The 23,173-nt window shown below is 42.8% G+C and overlaps 1 non-coding gene across 1 annotated transcript; it reads left to right on the top strand.

Moving 5' to 3' along the window:
- Positions 1 to 17,050: 17,050 nt before the first annotated feature.
- On the top strand, positions 17,051 to 17,127 carry LOC114514386. Its single transcript, XR_003686044.1, has one exon. It is a non-coding gene; the product is annotated as a small nucleolar RNA MBII-202 (small nucleolar RNA).
- The last annotated feature ends 6,046 nt before the right edge of the window (positions 17,128 to 23,173 follow it).

The following is a 23,173-nucleotide window of genomic DNA, read 5'->3' on the forward strand; positions in this document are numbered from 1 at the left end:
TGGCATTGAAATTCTACAAGACATCATGAATGATTTTGGCAGGAGATCTTCAGTGGCAGTCTGTCTAAATGGGAGATAAACTGTTCAGCACAGCTATGGTGGTGTCCAATAGTGTCTCCTGCCCTCCAAGCATTGAGTTACTTTTGCCCTGGGTAATGTCAGTAAGGTCCTTGATATCCTAAAGAAGCATCTGAGTCAGAATATTGAAGGATGATCATAACTGTTGTGGAAGAGAGAGAAGGCTATGAATTTTGTGACTGGGCCCCCTGCCTACAAACATTCTTCTCTGTATGGTACTGTCATTAGCACTCAGCCATCTGAGAGCAAAGACCTAACCTTGCTTCTGAAAGTATTTGAGGTCTGCAGCCCAGCACCTGAGAGAGAAGAGTTTGTACATACTGCACAGTGAGACAACGTCAGGTGCAGATTACAAGTTTGAGCTGATCTGATACGAAGTCATGAAGACAAGGCTGCTTTGTCCCCTGCAAAGTCCTTTACAGTGATTGTTCTTCTCAATGCACCATTTAACCCTCGATGCACCATTTAACCAGCATACACCTCTTCTGAAAGATTTCCCAGAATCTCCATTCCTTTGCCTTCTCTTGCTTACTCTGGCCTAACTGATTTTCATCATATGTCATTATCTTCTCTAGGTCCTAGGGTATACCAGATACCCTTGAAGAATGCGCTAAATCTACAACCTCTAGTCAGCCTCTTTTCACCATGCTCTTGGTTCTGCCACTGTCATAATTGCTGAGTCACCCACAACTTCAGGTAAGAGAGAGGCCATGTACCCTGTTGCCCTTCACAGAGTCATGAGAAAAGAATTTCCAGGGGCCCACACTTGAGAGACTCAAACATAGTGGTAAGATTTACTAGGCTTGAAATAACTGCCCCCAGGTCCCCAATGTAATCTCCATTTGTCCCACTGTGGAAAAGTTCACCCTTGTCTTCATCCAGCCTAGAAATAGGGACAGTGTCCAAAAATTCTGTGCCATGCCAAGGCTTATCCAGTTTAGCCTCTGTCCCTACTCGGCTAGTCTGTTCCTGGCTGTTTCAGCTGGCACTGTGCCTAGGCCTGTTGGGAGCCATCCTGCCTGGTTTCAGTAAATGATGTCAGTAGCATTTTGAGCATTTATGAGCTTTATGTGCATACTATGTATCTCTATGTGAGCTGAACTCAATAAAATGCAGGGAAGAAGGTGTTCAGGACCTTTCTCCTTTGAGGGAGTGGTCACCTTTCCTCTCCAAGCAGATTATGTGTTGGGCATTTTTATTCTCATCCACGACAACCCTGGGGAGTTCTGCAGGAGGAGCCCCCCATCACAGTCCCACACTTGGAACCCACACTAGGATCCCATGGGCAGCTGCTAGACCCCCAGGTGACTGCTAGACCTACATGGTTTCTATGGAGAGAGAACATGCCAGTGAACAAGTGATCACTTGTTACTGGGCGAGAGAGAGAGCTTTGTTAAACTTGGATTATATTATCTCAATCTTGGGAAGGACCAGGCACTCTTCCAAATTAACCACTTTCCCGATCCTTCACAGTTTTGCATTGGGTCCTTCCCCTACCAATGCATTTCCTGGACTTCCCTGAGTTTCACACTCACTATCCAATATGATTCTTTTCCCAGGCTAGGCTCTGCTCCTTATAGTTACCATCCTAGTTCCTACTGCACATGTGCTTACCTCCCCTTCTGCCACTTTGGCTCCTACTGGACATGCATCCAGTACAGGAATTTTCCCTTCATTGCTTTATTCCTTCCCCTGCCTCTGTCAGAGCAAGTGGACTGGTTACATTCTAAGGAGATCAGAAAGCTGGTCCTTTCACCCTGCATGGAGGTACAGAGGGGCGTTAATCCCCTGGGCAAGGCAATGCTGTGATCCCCTGGGGTGCCTATGAAGGCTGCAACTTTCCAGTGAACCAGGCTTATTAGCCAGTTCAGCTCCCTAGCTGATTAAGCTTCTTAACATCTAATTTAATTTTGTCCATTCTTTTGTTAATATCTAACTACCTATGCTAATATATTTCCTCCCTGAAGAATCTTGGGCCTTGTAATCTTACAAGGGTAAATGGATGAAGGTCTCATTTTCTATATCTTCTTTTTGTTGTCAGGGGAGATAGTCCTGCCTATCCCTGGACTAAGAGATTCTTGCTATCTGCCAAAGGAAGAAGGGAGTCAAAAGGGAAGGAGAGCCTTCATGTAGAGGAGAGGGATTTTATAAACTCCAGGTCAGTCTGGTGCTGTCCTTGGGAGGTAGCACATGTGATGTCTAGAGGACAGCATTGCTGGACAAGCTGACATCTTTGTTGTATTCTGGAGTTGACACATTTGATACAAACATTAAAAAGGCATGGCCCAAAAATGAAGGGAATTATAGTGACTAAAGGTCTAGTGAAAGGTAAAAATCAGGGACTATAGGGAAGGACTAACCTTTCAGTGTCCCAGATTAGGTTGAAGGAGGGGATTCCATGAAGGAAGGGGTGCCCACCTGTCTGAAGCCCTTGTGTCTAAAGGGAATATTCTAAGACTTCCCTCTAAAGTAGGCCTTTCCTGTATGAACCACTTGGACAAGAAAGGGAAAGCAGTTTTAAGTGAAGCCAATAGATTGCTCTATGCTTCATCAACTCAACCACCTAGTTCTGACAAGTCAATTCAGCCAAACAGTTTTTTATTTCAGGAAGCAGTGATGCAGGTGGGCTTCTAAAGTGAGGCCTACACCTTGTAAACAAGCAATTGGGTAAAAAGAAAAGGGGGCATGTCTATGAAAACAAGGAAAAAACAAAAGTTAATGAACAAAGCAATTCATAAGCCAGTTTCTGAGTCTGCAGGACCATCTGCTGAGCAAATTTCCAGATGTAAGGCCTTTGCTGGAATAAAAGCAAGTTGTGACAATTTGATAGAGTCTCATTGTCTGCTGTTTGAACATTTTTGGTGATGTCATCAGGTGCTTAGGGAAAAAAAGTTTTAGTTCTAAATGATTCCTAGTCAAAGCATGGGAGAAAAGAAATAAAACATTAATTTGGAACATTGAAAAAAAAAAGAAGAATTCAGGAACCAGTTCCGTTCATAGGTGAAAAACAAAACTTGGAAGAGAATTAACTGAACTAGAGTTTAATATCCACAATTGGGCATTATGATATCTGTTGAAACACAATCTCTCTAAAAATTGTCTCATTTTTATCAAAGAACCAAATCAAGTTCAGTCTTAATTTGGTCTGACTATTGCATAAACACAACAAGATTAGCAATTGATCATATAGGTTCTTTTAAATGTGCTTTGCTGGAATCTCATCAGGCATCTTTAGATTGAGCTTTCCTCAGCCTCTCAGGGAAAAGAAGCCAAGCCACACAGTTTCCGTCAGGCTTTATCTGAAATGGGTTTACCTATGGGTTTGGATAAATTCCTCAAGTGCTTAAGGTCCCCCAAAATGTCTTTAAGTTCCTTCCTTGCCATCTTTTAGGAAAGCAACCTTTGTTCCTTACCTGGAAAGACTGCCATGAATCATGTAAATAAGGTACCAGGCTATTTCTCCAATGGACTTTTATTATCTTTGAAAGTCAATCTTAACTTCTTAAAGCTTTCTGGTGACATCCAGGGTCCAGGCCTGTCTCTCTTAAGACGACATTCCATATGAAGTCTTGGTTAATAAAATCATAATTGGAAATTTGTTCTATGTGTCCTATTATAAAGATAACTTATTTAATTCATGCAAACAAATGTACTGCCATGACTCACTGATTAAGAATTGCCAGATTCTGGCCCTGGCTGCTGTATCTCAGTGGATTGAGTACGGGCCTGCAAACCAAAAGGTCACTGGTTCAATTCCCAGTCAGGGCACATGCCTGGGTTGCAGGTCAGATCCCCAGTATGGGGAACTCGAGAGGCAACCACACGTTAATGTTTCTCTCCCTCTCTTTCTCCTTCCCTTCCCCTCTATCTAAAAATAAATAATATCTTTAAAAATTCAAAAAAAAAGAATTGACAGATTCTGGAGGGATCAGATAGGAGAAAAATATAAAGTAAAAGTAAAATGTGTGTTCTTTTAACAGAGTGAAAAGAACCAAACTCCAACTCTGAATTAGACAACTGAAAAGTAAGCAATTAGCATTCTTAAATGGGCAAGCATATTCATAACTTCCAAAAGCACAGGCTCTTGCATTGGCAAATACACTAACATTTTGAAGAGACATTCTTTCATGAGGCAGGTATTATAAAGCAAAACTCACTGATCTAGAAAGGAACAGGTGAAATAAGTTAAATTTATTTGCTCAGGTGGCTAGGTTTTCTCTCCTGGTAAGATTTACCTTCCAGAAATGTGTATTCTAAATGATGGCCCAGGTAAGAATTCTCAGAGACCAGGTGTTTACATCAAATAGAGTTTTGGTTTCATAAAGCCAATTATCTATAAACCCTTGTCTTTGAGGGACCCAGAGTAAATTTCTGCCAGTTGGTGAGTATGTACCCCAAAAGGGGTCTTTTCAGGCACTGTGGATAGAGTCAGTATTGCCTATTGTTTTCAAGGAGAAATACTTCTTACCTTGTAAAAGAGGATGAAATTGGGTAGCTGAGGGAGGCATGAGTGTCTTCCACGCTCCCTAGCACTGTGGCACACGGCAAAACCCAGGATGGCATGTGACCCCTTGTGTGCCAGCCATTGGTGTCTCAAGGCCCATTCCTGTCTGTGCCAGCTGTGGTGTCTGTCCCACAGCCTGTGCCTTGTCCCTTCCCTGATGAAGACAGACCTTCCCAAAGATAGCAATACATGTTAAGTATGGAGTGTTACCCTGTCTTCTGAGGGCAGCTTTACCTACCAACAGTCAAAGTGGTGATTAGGCACTGCTAGTTGGGTTCACTCTGCTCAGTCAAGTGGCCTTAACCCCAAACAAGCAATCTTAATGGTCTGTGGCCTTTACTAGCCTTACTGGAGGTCCCCACCATTGTGTCTGTCTGTATGAGAAATGCCTGGTACCTCCACTGCCTTGGTTGGAAAAGCTTGTCCTATAACTCTGGCCTTTAGTAGTTGGGCTAGTAGCCTGTTTCCCTGCCTTTTATATTCTCAGCAGCCCTTGCCCTTCAAGAGGCCTAGTAAGGTTAGGGCAGCCTCCTCTGGGAAGGAGGGAGCATGCCTGTTGGAATCCATCCTGAGGATTAGCTGGGCAAGCCAGCCAAGTACCCTGGGTCATGGGGGAAAATACTGCACCCTTCTCTAGGAAGATCATAAATGATAGGTAACCCTGGGTATGTGAGAGAGCAAAAGTTGTGAAAAAAATAATAATCAGCCAGTCTCTAGGTTAATTTCCTCTTGTGGAGGTTCTTTTTAAAAATCATTACTTCCCAATTGGTTTAATATAAACCTTCCCATTTCTGTGAGTTCTTCCATCTGGAGCTTTTTACTTTTTTTACACCTGTAGGAGCATTAATGAGGACAGGGGTCTGGGAGTTTTTAGCCTTGGAGACATGACTTCCCATGTATAATGCACAGCTAGGGGAACTCAGGCACACTAGGTCTGTCTGGCTCCCAAGGTGCAGATTAATAGCTGCAGTTGGAGGAGGAACAAGAACATCAGCAGGCCATGGCCCCCAAATGGGCACAAGGGCTGCAGCAGTGGCTCCCATTTTTTTGTCCCCAAGCTGCATGGTGGCAGACCAGGAGGCTAGTGATTCAAGGTTGCCAGGGGCCACTCCCAGGATGCAAGCACATCACTAGGGTGGAGGTGGGGAGAAGCAGAAAAGGAAGGAGCTCTGCAGCACTGTGGCATGTAGATCTGTTGTGCTCAGTGGCAGCTGCAGGAGGCCTGCTTCTTTGGGCACTAGCAGCTGCAGGTGGGGAAGGGGGGCAGCTGCATGCACAGGTGTCTCACATGCTGGAAGCAAAACCCACAGCATCAGCAGGCTCACACACCCTCCCCACATGCAGTGCCCCCTGAAAGGATAAAGCCAGAGCCATTTGATATTGTGGCATCATTTGCCAAGCAGGCCTACGACTTTGTTAAACATGACTGCCATTTTATTTTTCTGAGCTCATGTCCCCGGGACTGGAAATTACTGGAAAACAAAAACAGTACTAACTGCTCCCTACAACCACATGCAAAAGATAACATTGGAACAAATTGCATGTTACAAAGCCCCAACAGCCCAGGGGTCATACAACAGCAACCCCCACCCACCCTTTTTTAATCCAATTATAATCCAATACAAACTCAAAGTCCCCACCCCTTTGCACCTAGCCTTTTCCCTCTCCTAGGAAAGTAAAATAAAAAAACTTTACTGTCTGCACTTTCTTCTCTTTGTAAATTCATGGAAGGCATCACCAGGCATTCTAACACCTCCCAGTACTCATCAGCCCATTGCCCTGCAAGGGACCAACAGTGCTGGTCTGCAGGAAGAATAAAAAGAAGGGAAATACCCAACCCACAGTGTCTGAGCCACAGGCTGCTACAGCAGTGGTGCTAAGAATAAATGGAGTCTGGGACATGCAGATTAAAAAGTGAGCTTTGCCCTAACTGCACACTGGGTCACAGGAGTGCTTTGTTCCCGCAGTGGCTAAGGGGAGTGCTAGACAGTGGGGCGAGGTTACACAGCCTGATAGAGAACTCAAGAGTTGTGAAATTTTTAGTTTAAGGTAAATAGTTAATAAGCCTAGTAGGTAATGCATATGTTAAAGCAATATTTCCAGAACTGCAGGTATAGCTCACCACTGCAGGAAGAGACAGCCAACCTCCTGGTGCACAGCTAAGGACCACCGCCTGGGGACAGCTAACTACCCAGGACAAGAATGCTGCAGTTTTTTAATCTAATTTTCCCTGAATTTCAAAACCCTCACTGCACTTTGTTCTCTGTTATAAAAACACTGGATTGGGAGGAAATGTTAGACAGTCTGTTAGGGTGTGAACTCTCTGTCTTCTCAGGTCACCAGCCATCTGAATAAAGCTCCCATAAAGATTCAATTCCTGTCTTTGCTTATTGGGTCTGGTAAGTGACAGGCAGCAGGAACACTGGCTTTCCCAGTTTCAAGCCCACACCCACAAAGGTGGGATTGAGAGGAATTCTGGATCTGGAGCTGAAACAGCAGAGAGGGAGAAAAAGAACTGAAAAACAAACAGGCAGCAGCATAGAGGAGAAACAAGTAAAGGAAGACCTTCCAATGCAGGGAAAGGAGTTCTTACTACAAGCCATGGCTTCTGCCACACTTTGAGCACCACATGGTACCAGTGGAAATGGGGTCCTTTCACAGAGCTGTGAGAAAAGCATTTCCAGGAACCCACGCATGGGGAGTTGAGGTGTAGTAAGATTTATTGAACTTGAAATAAATGACTGCCCCCAGGCTCCCAATGTGTCATCTTTATCCATCTCACTGTGGAAAAAGTCTAGCTCTGTCTTCATCAGGCCCAGAAATAGGACCAGAGTCTAGAAATTCTGTGCCATGAATGGCAAGGCTTAGTTCAGTTTAGTCTTTGTCCCCATCCAGTTAGCTTAGTCTGTTCCTGACTGTGCTTTGGCTGGGGCTGTGCCCAGGCCTGTGCTTGAGGCCTGTGCTTGAGGCCTATAAGCAGGCTGCCAGACCTCAGGCAGCTGCTAGACCCTCATGGCTGCTACGGAGAGAAAATGCACAGCAAACAGGCAAGCTCTTGTTATTGGGCAAGAGAGTTTTTAAACTGGGGTTATATTATCTCAGGTTGAGGAAGAACCAGGCCCTCTTTCAAAATAACCAATCAATTTCCCAATCCTTCACAGGCTTGTGTTGCAGCTATCCCCAAACCAATGCATTGCCTGGACCCACCCAGCTTTCTTGCCTGCTATACAATATGATTCTTTTCCCAGGCCAGGCTCTGCCCCTTATGGTCTCCGTCTTAGTTCGTAGTCCACATGTGCTTACCTCTTTGTGCACCATCTTGGCTTCTATGAGCATACACCCAGCAGAGGAATTCCCCTTTTATTGTTCTATTCCTCCCCATACTCTTAGTAAGGGTAAGTAGATCACTTGTACCCTAGAAAAATTGGAAAGCTGGACCTTCCCCTGCAGTGCTTATGAATGCTGCAATTTTCTAGCAAAGCAGACTTATTCCAGTTCAGCTGCCTAGTTGATTAGGCTTCCTAATGCCTGGTTCCCTTTTCTTTCCTCCTTTATTAATATCTAGCTACCTACCCTAATACCTTGATGGTAGTGATACACACAGAGAGAACACAAGGAGGAAATTTTAACAAGGAGGAAAAAGACTTGAGTTTGATGGCATCAGAAATCATTGGCATAAATAAGAGGCCCCTCAGCAACCTTTTTTCCACCCTCCTAAATCTGTTTTGAGATGTCATTCAGATAGGAACAGCAGGTTAGGTATTAACCAACAACCTACACCCACTCATGGACAGCTCACTCTTTATGCCCATTTTCTAAGCACATGAAAAAGAGAGTATATGGGCTGCCTCAAAAAAGCTCACAGTGATAGCTTGTCCTGAGTTTGCCTGACTTTGGCTACCTAGTGTTACCTTAAGAGACATTCTGTAAAGTGGTAACAGACATCACAAAAGAGAAGGCATGACAATGTAGCATCAAGAAAGGCTCTCTCAGATGGGTTTCCCAAAGCAAGAGCCCCACAAATTCAGGAGTCAGCAAGACAATATCTTTCCCAATTGCCAAGTGAGTGGCAATTGGGTGTCTTTGCCAAGTGAGCTGGATATGGAGCTGTTACTAGAATACAATTGTCTTGTCACAGAGGTTCCAGGTTCTGCTGATTACAATTATCAAGGGAGTGACTTTAGTTTCTGGGGTCCCTTCCCTGAGTCACCTCTACAGATCCCACCTATTCAAATAGTTCTCTGGGCTGCTGACTGCTCAGGAATATTTTCCCCCTGCAAGATAACTGTACACAGTAACATCAACACACCTCTCCCCAGAGGGAGACACACCATCCCCATGGGAATGTCTGGTCCAACCAATGTCTGGGCTTTGAAACACACTTGTGTTTATTCAACTCTATTCCTTTTTTTCCTCCTGGATTCTGTGGAAGCCATTGTGCTTCTCAGAAGTGTTTTTCTACTCATTGAGATTTATTCTACCATGCACTTCCTAAAATATAATCATGTGGACACTATCTATAAAATTTAAGGAGTGCTGTCATATATAGGTTTTGTTTCCAACCTCTGTGAGTTTTTTGTTACCTTCTCTGTATGATTTTTTTTTTCTGATTTTACCTATAGTTTTTATATCTAGTTTGTGTTTGTGTTTGTCAGTGCTCACGATCTCAATGCCCATAAATAAACACACTGTCCCTCAAGGAGAAAGTGGCAGAAATTCATATGTTTTTAAAACATATGAATTTCTGATTTTCAAAGCCTAACAAATGGGAGATATTAGAGCCATAATTTGGCAGGTCTAAAAAGATTCTTATATCTGGAGTCTGCTTGCCATACACTCTGTTCAGTATCTGCCCTCTGTGGGTCTTGGTTTCCCAAGTACCAAATGAGGAATGAAATTCAAAACTGCAGAGTCTTGAGCTTGGCATAAATATGTTCTCAGTGATTATCAAGATGGGTGTGAATGTTAGCAGGTGCACATGCCATCTCCATGTCTGTACATAGTTATATCAGCACAGCCTTTTCCAGAGCCCCTAACAAAGCCTGGCTTCAGCCAGGACCCCACTTTGAGAGCACAAATCAGGGTAGGTACCTGTGTGTGCAATCTGAGCAGTCTGTGGTTCTGGGCAAGGCACAAACCTCTTGAGACCTTCAACTTGTCCTCTTACGGGCTCCTACAATTCCCATCATGTGGCCAAGTCCTCCTCCTGGTAAATCCCTCCCCCTGAGTGCAGAATGGACTTTGTGACATCAAAAGAGATGGCAAAATAATATGACATCACCTGCAAGTTGGTTATAAAATATCACAAGACCATGAAAATGTCACTGAAACCCTGAAAGATAATATGAGTGTCTTTGACAGAAGATTTCCACAGCAGTCATCCCAGTGGGGATGAACATCTCTTGTTCATCAGAGCCATGGTTGTGTCCACACTGTCTCTTATCCTAAAAAAAAACAGTCTGCTTTTTTTTATGGTGGGGTGGGGGATATGAATAGGATCCTTGATATCCTAAAAGAGCATCCAGATTAGAACTGTTTAAAATGATTCTAAATGTTGTAGAAGAGGAACAAGGTTCTAATTGTAAAGACCCAGCAACCTGTCCTCAAATGTTCTTCACAATGTATGATATTGTCACCATTGCCCATTCATCTGAGAGCAGAGCCCCAACATTGGTTATGAGAATATTTCAGTCCCTTACCCCAGCACCTGAGAATTAAGGGGTACCACATACTGTACAATGAGTCCATCTAAAATGCAAGATCACAGGTTGCAGAATAAAACTTTAAATTATGACACTCTAGAGTCTCTCAGATGTGAGGTGAGAAAGACTAGCTTTTTCTCTTGCCAGGCTCTTTACAATGATCATCCTTCCCAATGCCAGTTTTGGCCAGGATAGACCTGGTCTCAAGGATTTCTTAGAACCACCATTCTCTTTTGCTTTCTCTTGCTTACGCTGGCTTCCCTGACTGCCCTGATGTGCCAATATTCTCTCCAGGCCCCACTGGATCCCCTGAATAAGTCCACTGGATCGCCAACCTGTGATCAGCCTGCTGTCATCATGCTTTCAGTCCTGGTATTGTTGTGATAGTTGAGTCACCCACAACTCCAAGTAAGGGACAGGCCCTGCTCTCTGATAGTGAAGGTACACACACATACACACACATACACATTCACACCCCACAGTTGGGTCAGAACTTCAAAAAGGCAGAAAAATACTAAAAGACTTGACAGCTTTAGGGCATCAAAGGGGTAATGGCACAGAGGACACCCCTCAGCAATTTTATTTCCACCTTGTGAATTCTGTTTGCAGATGCAATCCAGACAGCACCATGAAGTTATGGATCACCCAACAATCTGTTCCTGCTCAAAAAGGGCCCACTCTTTATGTCTCTCTTTGAGGCACATGAAGTAGAAGGTATGGGGATTTCCCCAAAAGAGTACTCAGTGGTGCCGAACAGCATGCCTCAGCTTGTTGGGTGTGGTCCCACAAAGTGAAAGGTGACCAGTCCAATTCCTGGACAAGTATACATACCTGGGTTGTATGTTCAGCCCCAGATGGGCACATATAAGAGGCAACCAATCAATGTTTCTCTCTCACATTGATGTTTCTCACCTTCTACCCCCTCCCTTCCCCCTTTCTAAAAATAAATAAAATATTTTTAAAAATAGTGTTTTGAGGACTTCTGGCCAAGATGGGGGCATAGGTAGACACACTGCACCTCCTTGCACAATCAAAATAGGGACAGCAACAGTTTAGAAACAAAATAACAACCAGAACTGACAGAAAATTGAACTGTATGGAAGTCCAACAACCAAGGAGTTAAAATAGACACATTCATCCAGACCAGTAGGAGGGGAGGAGTCAGATGGCCAGGTGGAGAGGGGTCACAGCAAAAAGATCAGTGGCTGGCAGATTTCAGGAACATGGGGCGGCAGTGGGTGGACCCAGTGAGGCAGCAGATTGTGGAGGGGTATGGCAGACAAGGCAGCTGGCAGACCAGTGGTCCCACATTTGTGCACAGATAAACCAGGCAAAACTGGGGAGTGAGACAGACCTCCCAACCCAGGATCCCAGCACTGGGAAATAAAGCCTCAAAACACCAACTGAAAACACCTGTGGGAGTTGAGGTGCTGGGAAGAACTCTCAGCCTCACAGGAGAGTTCATTGGAGAGACCCACAGGGTCCTAGAATGTACAAAAACCCACCCACATGGGAATCACCACCAGAGGGCCCAATTTGCTTGGGGGAAGTAGGGAAAGTGACTGAAATCTGACAGAGAGGAGGGCAAGAGCCATTGTTCCCTCTCGGACCTCTGCCCCACATACAGCATCACAACCCAGCAACTGGGTTGCCCTGCCCTGGTGAACACCTAAGGCTCCACCCCTCGCTACAGAACAGGTGCATCAAGACAAAAAAAAAATGGCCCAAATGAAAGAACAGACCAAAGCTCCAGAAAAAATACAACTAAGTGACACAGAGAGACCCAACCTATCAGATGCGCAGTTCAAAGCACTGGTAATCAGGATTCTCACAGAATTGGTTGGATTTGGTCGCAAATTAGATGAAAAAGTGAAGGCTATGCTAAGTGAAATAAAGACAAATGTACAGGGAACCAATAGTGATGGAAAGGAAACTGGGACTCAAATCAATGGAGTGGACCAGAAGGAAGAAAGAAACAACCAAACAGAAAAAAAGTGAAGACACAAGAATTCAAAAAAGTGAGGAGAGGCTTAGGAACCTCCAAAACATCTTTAAACGTTCCAACATCCGAATTATAGGGGTACCAGAAGGAGAAGAGGAAGAGCAACAAGTGGAAAACTTATTTGGACAAATAATAAAGGAGAACTTCACCATTCTGGCAAAGGAAATAGACTTCCAGGAAGTCCAGGAAGCTCAGAGAGTCCCAAAGAAGTTGGACCCAAGGGGAAACACACCAAGGCACATCAGAATTACATCACCCAAGATTAAAGATAAGGAGAGAATCTTAAAAGCAGCAAGACAAAAGGAGAGAGTTACCTACAAAGGAGTTCCCATCAGACTGTCAGCTGACTTCTCAAAAGAGATCTTGCAGGCAAGAAGGGGCTTGAAAGAAGTATTCCAAGTCAGGAAAGGCAAGGACCTACATCCCAGATTGCTCTATCCAGCAAAGCTTTCATTTAGAATGGAAAGGCAGATAAAGTGCTTCTCAGATAAGGTCAAGTTAAAGGAGTTCATCATCACCAAGCTCTTATCATATGAAATGTTAAAGGGCCTTATCTAAGAAAAAGAAGATAAAAAACATGTACAGTAAAATGACAGCAAACTCACAATTATTAACAATCATATCTAAAACCAAAAAAAAAAAAAAAAAAAAAACCTAAGCAAACAACTAGAACAGGAACAGAACTACAGAAATGGAGATCACATGGAGGGTTAGCAACAGGGGAGTAGGAGAAGGAGAGAGGGAGAAAAGGTACAGATAATAAGTAGCATAGATGGTAGGTAGAAAATAGACAGGGGGAAGGTAAGAATAGCCTCCATGGGAAATGTAGAAGCTAAAGAACTTATGACACATGGACATGAACTAAAGGGGGGAATGTGGGTGGGAGAGGGTGTGCAGGGTGGAGGGGACTGAAGGGAGGAAAATGGGACAACTGTAATAGCATAATCAATAAAATGTATTTTTAAAAAATAGTGCTTTGTGGTAATATGGCCTGGGTGGTTTGATGTAGGCTGCCTCGTGTTACCTTTGTAGACCTACTGTAACATGGCCAGAGACTTCACAAAAGAGGCAAGCCAATGTCCACTGCATCAGGAAAGTCTCTTACAGTGGTGTCCCATTGCAAGGGCCTTACTGATGTGGGAATCAGCAAAACAACATCTTCCACAATTGAGTGTTTCTTGTTGAGTGAGCTGGTTATGGGTTTGAGAATATACTCAAAATTGGGACACTCCAGAGCCATTCAAACAAGAGGTCATGAAGACTAGGCTTTTTTGTTTCCTGTCAGGACCTTTTACAGGAAACATATATCTCTCACCCAGAATAGATGGACCCAGGGATTTCCTAGAATGACCATTATGCTTGCCTTACTTTGCTGATTCTGGCCTCCCTGACTTTCCTAATTTGTCATTATCTTCTCTAAGTTTTAGCATATACCACTGGTCTTCTTGAAGATTTCAATGAATTTCCAAACTCTAATCAGATGCTATTACCATGATTTTGGTTCCTGGTGGGTCATGAGTCACCCAAAACTCCAGGTAAAAGACACAACAGGCCCCACTCTCTGATTGTAAAAGTACACACACACACACACACACACACACACACACACAGTGGACTCAGAACCCCAAAAAAGAAAAACAAGACTTGAAAGCATGAAAAAAATAGACATGAGTTGGCACAGATAAGATGCCCCTCAGCAATGTTCTTTCCACCATGCTAATTCTATTTTGAGATGTCATCCAAACAAAACCATAAAGTTCTGTAACACCAAATGACATGTTTCTACTCAAGAAGCACACTCTTCATGTCCTCTCTGCAATACACAAAGAGGAGATATGGGGTCTTCTCTAGAAGACCTCACAGTGGTACATGGCTGGCATTGCTCTGACTTGGTTGACTAGTATTAGCTTAGGAAGCCTCCTGTAAAACGGCCAGAGACATAAAATAGAAGAGGAAAGCCAATGTCTGTAGCTTTAGAAAAGGTTTCCATGGTGGAGAATCAAGAAGACAACATCTTGTACAATCAATCCTCTCTTGCCAAGTGAGCTGGCTATGGGGCTATTGCTAGAATGTCAATGCCTGGTTACAGGGTTTCAAGTTCTATGGAACTAAGTTATCAAGGAAATGACTTCACTTTCTGGGATCTTTTTTCCTCAATCACTTTTTCAAACCCCACTTATTTAAAAAGTCCCCTGGGATGCTGACTGCTCAGCCACCTGATCCCTGCAAGGTCATATCTTTCCAGTGACACCAACGTACGTCTCTTTAGAGCCTTTTGGAAAGTTCTGGTGCAGCCAGTGTTCCAGCTTTCAAAACAGACTTATGGTAAGACTCAACCCTTCACTCCTCCTGTTTTAAATCCTGAAGAAGCCATCTTCTGACTTCTGAGTTAGTACCTCTTCTGACTTTTATCTGCACAGTGGTGATTATCTACCATGGGCTCCCTAGAGAAGTCAGCAGGCATAACTGGATACTACCTATAAAATTGGAGGAGTGCTGTCACATGCCAGTCATGTTTCCAGTCTTTGTTTTTTTGTTACCTTCCGTGTATGCCCCTCTTCTGATACCACCCATAGTTTTTACAATCAGTGATGTTGTGTGTGTGTGTCGGTGCTCAAAATCTGCATGTCCAGAAATAAATATACTTTACTTAGGAAGGAATCAGCAAGGGTTTTTAGAAAATACAAAGTTTTCACTTTCAACAACAAAAAAAAAATGGAAAAGGCTAGAGTTTTATTTTGGCAGGTTGAAAAACACCCTTACCTCTGAAGTCTGATTATCATGTACTCTGTTCATTCATTCCCTGCCTCTTGGTTTGCCTTGGTTTCCCAAGTATCAAAATAGGAATGAAATTCAAAACTACATAATCTTGAGCTTGGCATAAATATATGTTCAGTGACTCTCACACTGGATGTGGTGTTGGCAGCTGTTCGTGATATCTCCATGTCTGTGCACAGTACAGCAACATAGTTCTTTTCACGTCATTTGATAGGTTTAGCCAGGACACCACTTTGCGAACATAGACTAAGGATCATACCTTTACCTGCATTCTGACCAGTCTATGATTTTGAGCAGGTCATGAACTCATGGGAGCTTTCCCCTTTTCTCTCATTGGCTTCCCATGACTCCCATGTTCTGGTCAGAGCATCCTCATGTAATCCCTTCCTTTTGAATGCAGAATTGACTTCATAACTTCAGAAAAGACACTAAAATAATACAATGTCATTTCCAGATTTGGTTACAAAAAATCATAAGAAATAAAAATGTTGAAACTCTGAAAGACACCATAAATGTGTTTGGCAATAGATCTCAGTAGCAGTGTGTCCAAATAAAAGACCTGTTTAGCACAGCCATGGTGGTGTCCAGGCTGCCTTATAAACTCCAAATACTGAGTCTGCATTGTCCTGAAAAATGTGAATAAGGTCCTTGATATCCTCCAAAACCATCCAGTTCAGAATAGTGAAAATGATTATGACTCTCATAAAAGAGAGAGAAGGTTATAACATTAATGACCTGGCATTCTGCCTACAAACTGTCTTCACTCTGTGTGGTATTTATTACCTTTGCAGCTCAGCAATCTGAGAGAAGAGTCCTTACCTTGGTTCTGTGAACATTTTAGGCCCCTAGCCCAGCACCTAAGTGTGAAGAGGTGTCACATACTGCACAATGAGTCAATTTGATATTCAAGATTACAGGTTTGAGAAAATATTTCAAATTGGGACACTCTGAAGCTGTTCAAGTGTGAGGTCATGAAGACCAGGCTGTTTTGTCTCCTGCCAGGACCTTTGCAGTGATTGTTTTTTCCATTGCACCCCTCACCCAGGACAGACCTGACCCCAGGGATTACCCAGAATGACCATTTTGCTTTGCCTTCTCTTTCTTATTCTGGCCTCCTAACTGTTCTTGTATATCATTATCCTCCCTAGGTCCCAGGGTACACCACTGAACCCCTTGAAAATTCCAAAGGATCTCAAAATTCAGGTCAGCCTGCTGTCATTTGCACTTGATTCTGGCACTGCCATATTTGCTGAGTCATCCACAATTCCAGGTAATAAGCAGGCCCTTCTCTCTGATGGTGAAACTCATACACAAACCACACACATACACACACATGCACACACACACACATGCACACACATAAACACACACCCAATAGTAAAAAAAATAAAAATAAACAGACTTCACAGCTTGAGGACATCAAATATGCAATGGAACAGAGAAGAGGCCCTCTGCAATCTCCTTTCCACTTTGGTAATTCTGCTTTGAGATGTGATCCAGACAGAGCCAACAGGTTATGTATCACCCAATAACATGTTGCCACTAAAAGGAGACTTTCCTCTTTATGTCCCTTTTAAAGGGACATAAAGAAGAGGGGATGGGGACTGTCCCAAAAGGGTCCACAGCGGCAACATTGCCTGGATTGGCCTGACCTAGGCTGTCTAGTATTACCATAAAAGACTTGTAAAATGGCCAAAGACTTCACAAAGGACAGGGAAGTAATTTTTTGCAAAATAGAGGTAGCTCTCATGGCAGGATTTCCCTAACCAAGAGCCTCACAGATTCAGGAATCAGCAAGACATCTTTCACAATCCAGTGTCTCACAGAGTGAGCTAGCATGGGCTGTTATTAGAATGTGGGTGCCTGGTTACAAGGGTTCCAAGTTCTGTTGGGCACAGATATTAAAAAAAATGATTTGACTTCCTGGAGTCACTTTCCCTAAATCACTTCCTCAAATTCAACTATTGAAATAGTCCTTGGGTCAAATGATGACATTCTCCGGAATCGCTGTACTGCCTTGATGAAATAGTCCTTGAAAATGCCAACTGTGCAGCTACCTTATTCATGCAAGATCTCATCTTTAAATACACCTCCCTCCACAGTTCCATCAAAAGGACTACTGCAACCATTTTTCAGGCTTTGAAACAGACCTATGTTCAGACTCAACTCTTTTTTTTTTTTCTGAATTCTGCATAAGCCATTGTGCATCTCAGAACCTATCTTTGTCTGCCTGATGGGGATTATTCTACCATGTACTCTCTAGAGATGTCAGTTGGCATAAGTGGACATGACCTAAAAAATTGGAGTAGTGCTGTCACATGCAGGTTGTGTTTCCAACATCTGTTTCCTTTCTCTGGTTACCTCTGGTGTATAATCCTCTTCTGATTTTACCCATAGATCTTGCAATCTGTGTGTGTTTGCCAGTGTTTATAATCTGGATGCCCTGAAATAAACCTCACCTAGGAAGGAATAGGCAAAAGTTATTCAAAACATACTGATTTCTGATTTACAGTGACAAAACTATGGGAGACATCAGAGCCTTAATTTGGCAGGTTGAAAGACATCCTTACTTTCAGAGTCTGCTTATTGTGCACCCTGCTCAGTCCCTGCCTCTCTGTGGGCTTTGGTTTCCTAAGTATCAAACAGGGGTCAAATTTAGAACTGCATTATCCTGAACTCAGCATAAACATGCTTCTTCTGGCTGTAACTCTGGGTGAGGTGCTAGCAGATAAGCAGGGTATCTCCATGACTGTACATAGTTAGAGCAGCACAGCCTTTCTCAGGGCCCCTGACAAAGCCAGAGTTCAGCCAGGATCCCATTTTGAAAGCACAGACCAGACTTCCAATCTGGGTCTCTATTCTGATTAGTTTGTGATTCTACGCAGGTCACAACCCCTTTGGGGCCTTCCCCTCTGTTCAGTGGTCCTATAATCCCCACTGTTTGATAATCCTCAAGTAATCCTCTCCCCTTGAGTGCAGAATGGATTCAGTGACTTCAGAAAAAAAAGTAATACAATGTTATAATCTTCAAGATTCTATTATAAAATGACATCAGATTGTGAAAATGTCACTGAATCCATGCAAACACTATGAATATGTTTGGCAGAAAATCTCAGCAGCAGTTATTCCAAGTGGGAGGAGACAACCTGTTCAGCACAGCCATTGTGGCATCCACTGTGTCTTCTGCCCTGAGAGTCCTCAGTGTCTAAGCACTGAGTCTGCTTTGCCCTTAAAAATATGAGTAAGGTCCTTACTCATATTAACTTACTCTGAGTAAGACACCCTCAAAGGGTGTCTTGGTTAGATTAGTGAAAAATTATAATTTTTGTGGAAGAGAGAGAATATTATGATTATAATGACCCAACATTTTTCATACAACATTCTACGCAGTTTTTAAACAAAATTCACACTTTATTTACATTGAAATAAACTATCCAAAATTACATCTCTTCATCAAAAGCATTTTCTGTATTATTCCTAGATAACTACAAAACACATTTTTGAAGGTTTTCCAGATTTTGCTTATGAATCAAGATGAGGTAATAGATATACTCATGGAAAAAGAATAAGACAAATTAGTTGTCAGTCCCCATGTCTCTGAGTCCATCTTAACCATAAACCAGAAGTGTTTGACATAGCTCTGGAGTGTTCCAATTTTAAATATATGATCAAACCTGTGATCTTTCATCCCAAATTGACTCACTGCACAGCATGTGAGACTTCTTCACTCTCAGGTGCTGGGCCTCGGGACTCAGGGGCTCTGCAGCAATGACAATACCATGCAGAGTGAAGAAAGTTTGTAGGCAGGATGGTCTGCCATTAAAATCATAAATTCTCTCCCTTCCACAACAATTATAATAATTTTCCATTATTCTGACCCAAATCCTCCTTTAGGATAATAAAAACCTTATTCACATTTCACATGGCAAAGTAGAGTCAGTGCTTGAAGGGTAAGACATAGTATGGATCCTATCTTGGCTGTGCTGAACAGGTTATCTCCCACTTGGAAGGTCTTCCACTGAAATGTCCTGCCAAACACATTCATACTGTCTTTCAGAGTTTCAGTGACAATTTCATGGTCTTGTGAATGGAAAGCTAGCTACCCAAAAATTCGTATCACAAAGGGACCACGTGTTGGACAAATATTTCTACTATGTTACACAGAGGGTCAATTTTTATTTTGCAGAGTTTTATGCATGCCTGAAGGGATTTAGGAAAGGACAGAGGTGGATACAAGGGTTGGACACATCACTTTACATGTCTGTTTGGGTCACAGGGAACATCTTCCTCTCAGTGACTCACCTCACAAGTAAATATTCCTTCAAAAATTCTTCTAAGGGTAGAAAACACATTTTTTAATTAAGTGTATTTTATTGATTAAACTATTACAGTTGTCTCTTTTATCCCCTTTGCTTCCTCTGCCCTGCACACACCTCCCCACCAGCATTTCCCCCCTTAGTTCATGTCCATGGGTCGTACATATAAGTTCTTTGGCTTCTACATTTCCTATACTATTCTTAACATCCCCCTGTCTGTTTTGTACCTACCAATTATACTTTTTATTCCCTACACCTTTTACCCCATTGTCCTCCTCCCCTTCCATCTCCCCGCTGATAATCCTCAATGTAATTCTTCCCAGACAAGGTAAAGCTAAAGAAAACAGTTCTGAAGAAGGTTGGCTAGTAAAGGAACCTTGGAGAAAGAGGAATGTCATTGTTCCAAGTAGTAGGCACTGCCCCCTTGTGGCCCAATGAGAAATGGTACAAGTGCTGTTGGGCTCATAGTTCTGAGAAATAGAATACAAACCAAACTGAGATAGGCTTCCTCCCGACTGAATTATAACCTGTAAAATTCAGTCTTTCTGGGACGCATTCCAGCGCAAGTCAAAGTATTTGGCATTTCTCAACATGAAAAATATAGGCCAGTCCCTAAGTGCATTATTTCAGGGAGTATTGATTGGGCATCTGATTCAGGCCCGGGTCCAACAAAGCAAATAGTGAGGGAAAGGGTTGAGAACAACTTGTCTATTTTATAGCTTTGTGTGTCTGCTTTTAAAAAAACGATTAGTATAATAACCAGCGCGTATTTATGAAATCCTGTTGATCATACAAATAATTAAATATTTTCTTAAATTGGAAGATTACAACTTATCTGTAGTATGCAACCTAAATTCAACAAGAGCTGGTTTTTTAATTATTTTATTGTTCAATTACAGTTGTCTGTATTTACTCCCCACCACTCCCCACGCAAGTCCAGCCAAACCCTCCTCCTTCCCTTGCTTCCACCCCCCTTGGTTTTGTCCATGTGTTCTTTGTAGTTGTTCCTGAAAACCCTTCCTCTTTTCCTCCCATTGTCCCCTCCCACCTCTCCTTTGATTACTGTCAGATTGTTCTTAATTTCAATGCCTCTAATTATATTTTGCTTGCTTTTTTCTTTTGTTGATTAGGTTCCAGTGAAAGGTGAGATCATATGATATTTGTCTCTCACAACCTGGCTTATTTCACTTACCATAATGATCTCCAGTTCCATCCATGCTGTTGCAAAGGGTAGAAGCTCCTTCTTTCTCTCTGCTGTATAGTATTCCATTGTGTAAATGTACCATAGATTTTTTTTATCCATTCATTTACTGATGGGCATCTAGGTTGCTTGCAGCACTTGGCTATTGTAAATTGTGCTGCTATGGACGTTGGGGTGCAAAGGTTCTTTTGGACTGGTGTTTCAGGGCTCTTAGGATATAATCCCAGCAGTGGAATTGCTGGGTCAAAAGGAACTTCCATTTTTAGCTTTCTGAGGCAATCCCATACTGTTTTCCACAGTGGCTGCATTCCCACCAACAGTGCATGTACTAGGGTTCCCTTTTCTCCACATCCTCTCCAACACTTGTTTGTTGATTTGTTTATGATGGCCATTCTGACCAGCGTAAAGTGGTATCTCATTGTGGTTTTAATTTGCATCTCTCTGATGGGTAGTGATGCTGAGCATCTTTTCATATGTCTCTGGGCCCTTTGTATGTTCTCCTTGGAGAAGTGTCTATTCAAGTCTTTTGTCCATTTTTTAATTGGGTTATTTGTCTTCCTGGAGTGGAGTCATGTGGGTTCTTTATATATTTTGGAAATCAAACCCTTGTTGAAGGTATTATTGGCAAATATCTTTTCTCCCCATTCAAGTGGGATTCATCACAGGGTGCAAGGATGGTACAATATTTGCAAATCAAGAAACATAATACATCACATAAACAAAATGAAAGCCAACAACAGTTTTTTTCAAATGGGATCAACCTGTGTCCTTGATCAATTTTTCACTTGTGTGTGTGCACCTGCAATATCCCATCCCTTTTGATTTCTACCATATATATGTTTCATCACTGCCTAGTATGCCTTCTAAAATCTTGTACATAATGATGATCCTCTATTTTTGCTGCTGCCATCTCCCTTCAGCCAACATATCCCCTTTTTCTCTGAAAGTGGACTTCACCTCCTGCAATCCTCAAGCAGCTTTGTCAATCTAGACTTATTCACTGAACATCCAGAGCCCATCCGCTTGATCATTTTATCCCACAATGCCAGACACATCACACCATGTCTTTTCATCTGTGTTTTATGTGGAGTTTCTCCCAGACCAACTGTTCCTCAAATTGTACTTCAGGCCTTGGTATGGTGCTTGGCATACAGTAAAGGCCATTACTGGTTTAAAAAATACTAATAATCTGAATGAGGTACTCATTGTGATAGAAAACTTTACTCCTCCATGAAAAGCCATTCCCCTCTGAGGGTACATAGCTAGACAGCCTCTCCCAGCCTTTATTGTGAACACATGGCAGTGTCATTCCTTGCTGATGCAAGAAGAAAGACACTAGTGTGTGCCATCACAGACCTGGCCTATAAAATCCCCCCACATCTCTCTCCCTTTGCCACATCAACTGCAAGGATGAAGAACATTCTCAGCAATCAGACCGCTGACATCCCAGAAAATGTCAACCTCGCTCTGAAGGGATGCACAGTTATTGTGAAGAGCCCTAGGGGCACCCTGCAGAAGGACTTCAGTCACATCAATGTAGAACTCAGTCTCCTTGTGTTGAAAAAGAAGATGCTCCGGGTTGACATATGGTAGGGAAATAGGAACTGGCCACCATCCAGACTATCTGTGGTCATGTACAGAACATGGTCAAGTGCTACATGGGGCTTCCATGACAAGATGAGGTCTGTGCACGCCCACTTCCCATCAACATCATTATTCATTAGAATGGGGGTACAGGAAATCTGAGTCATTGCTAACAGGAATACAAATGGTACAACCTCTTCAGAAGTTATCTTGCCAGGTTCTAGGGAAGCAAAGCATAGCGTCATAATATGGTACATCAGTTGTGCCCCACGGTACCGACCCAACACACATCCACATAAAAAACTAAGATAATATATAAGGCAGTTTTATTCACAAAATAAAGGCCAAAAGCTGCAAGGACCCAAGATGCCATTAAATAGGTGAACAATAAGCAAGTTTGGCACCATGGTTGGGGACACTAGAGGCACACAGGCCTGCAGGCACAGACAGAGGAACAGGAAAGGGAAACACTGGTTGTCTAGATGGACTGAAGGTGGAAAAAATGTAGATAAGCCTGAGCTGGTATAGCCTGAAACACAGAAAATAGACATACTCAAGAGATGGAATGGGAAGCAGACACATGAAGTGAAAAACATCAGGTCTGGAACCAGATGCAGGCCCAGAAGTTAGAGAAACTTGAGGAAAGATCTGTGCTGCAGGCACAGGGGAAACTGACACTAGTTGCCTGAAATTAGTTTTAGGAACAGAAGAAGGAGACTCATGTGAGTTGGCATGGGCTGCAGGAACAAGGAATAGAAAATTTTGAGGACTACATTGGACAGCATACACAGGCAGACCTGGGGTGCACTTACATGAGGTGGTGCTACTGTACAGAAGATATGGGCTCAGAGACATGAAGGCTGGCATGGCTTCAGGCATATGGGCTAGAGACATTATAGGGCAGATATGGCTACAGGTACAGAGTTTGTAAATACACTAGGGAAGGCAGGAGATGCCATCTAAATCTGTGCTTACAAGAAAATTATGCATAGCCTTAAATGAATGTAT

The sequence above is a fragment of the Phyllostomus discolor genome, chromosome 4 (assembly GCF_004126475.2).
Source record: "Phyllostomus discolor isolate MPI-MPIP mPhyDis1 chromosome 4, mPhyDis1.pri.v3, whole genome shotgun sequence".
NCBI classification, from domain to species: domain Eukaryota; kingdom Metazoa; phylum Chordata; class Mammalia; order Chiroptera; family Phyllostomidae; genus Phyllostomus; species Phyllostomus discolor.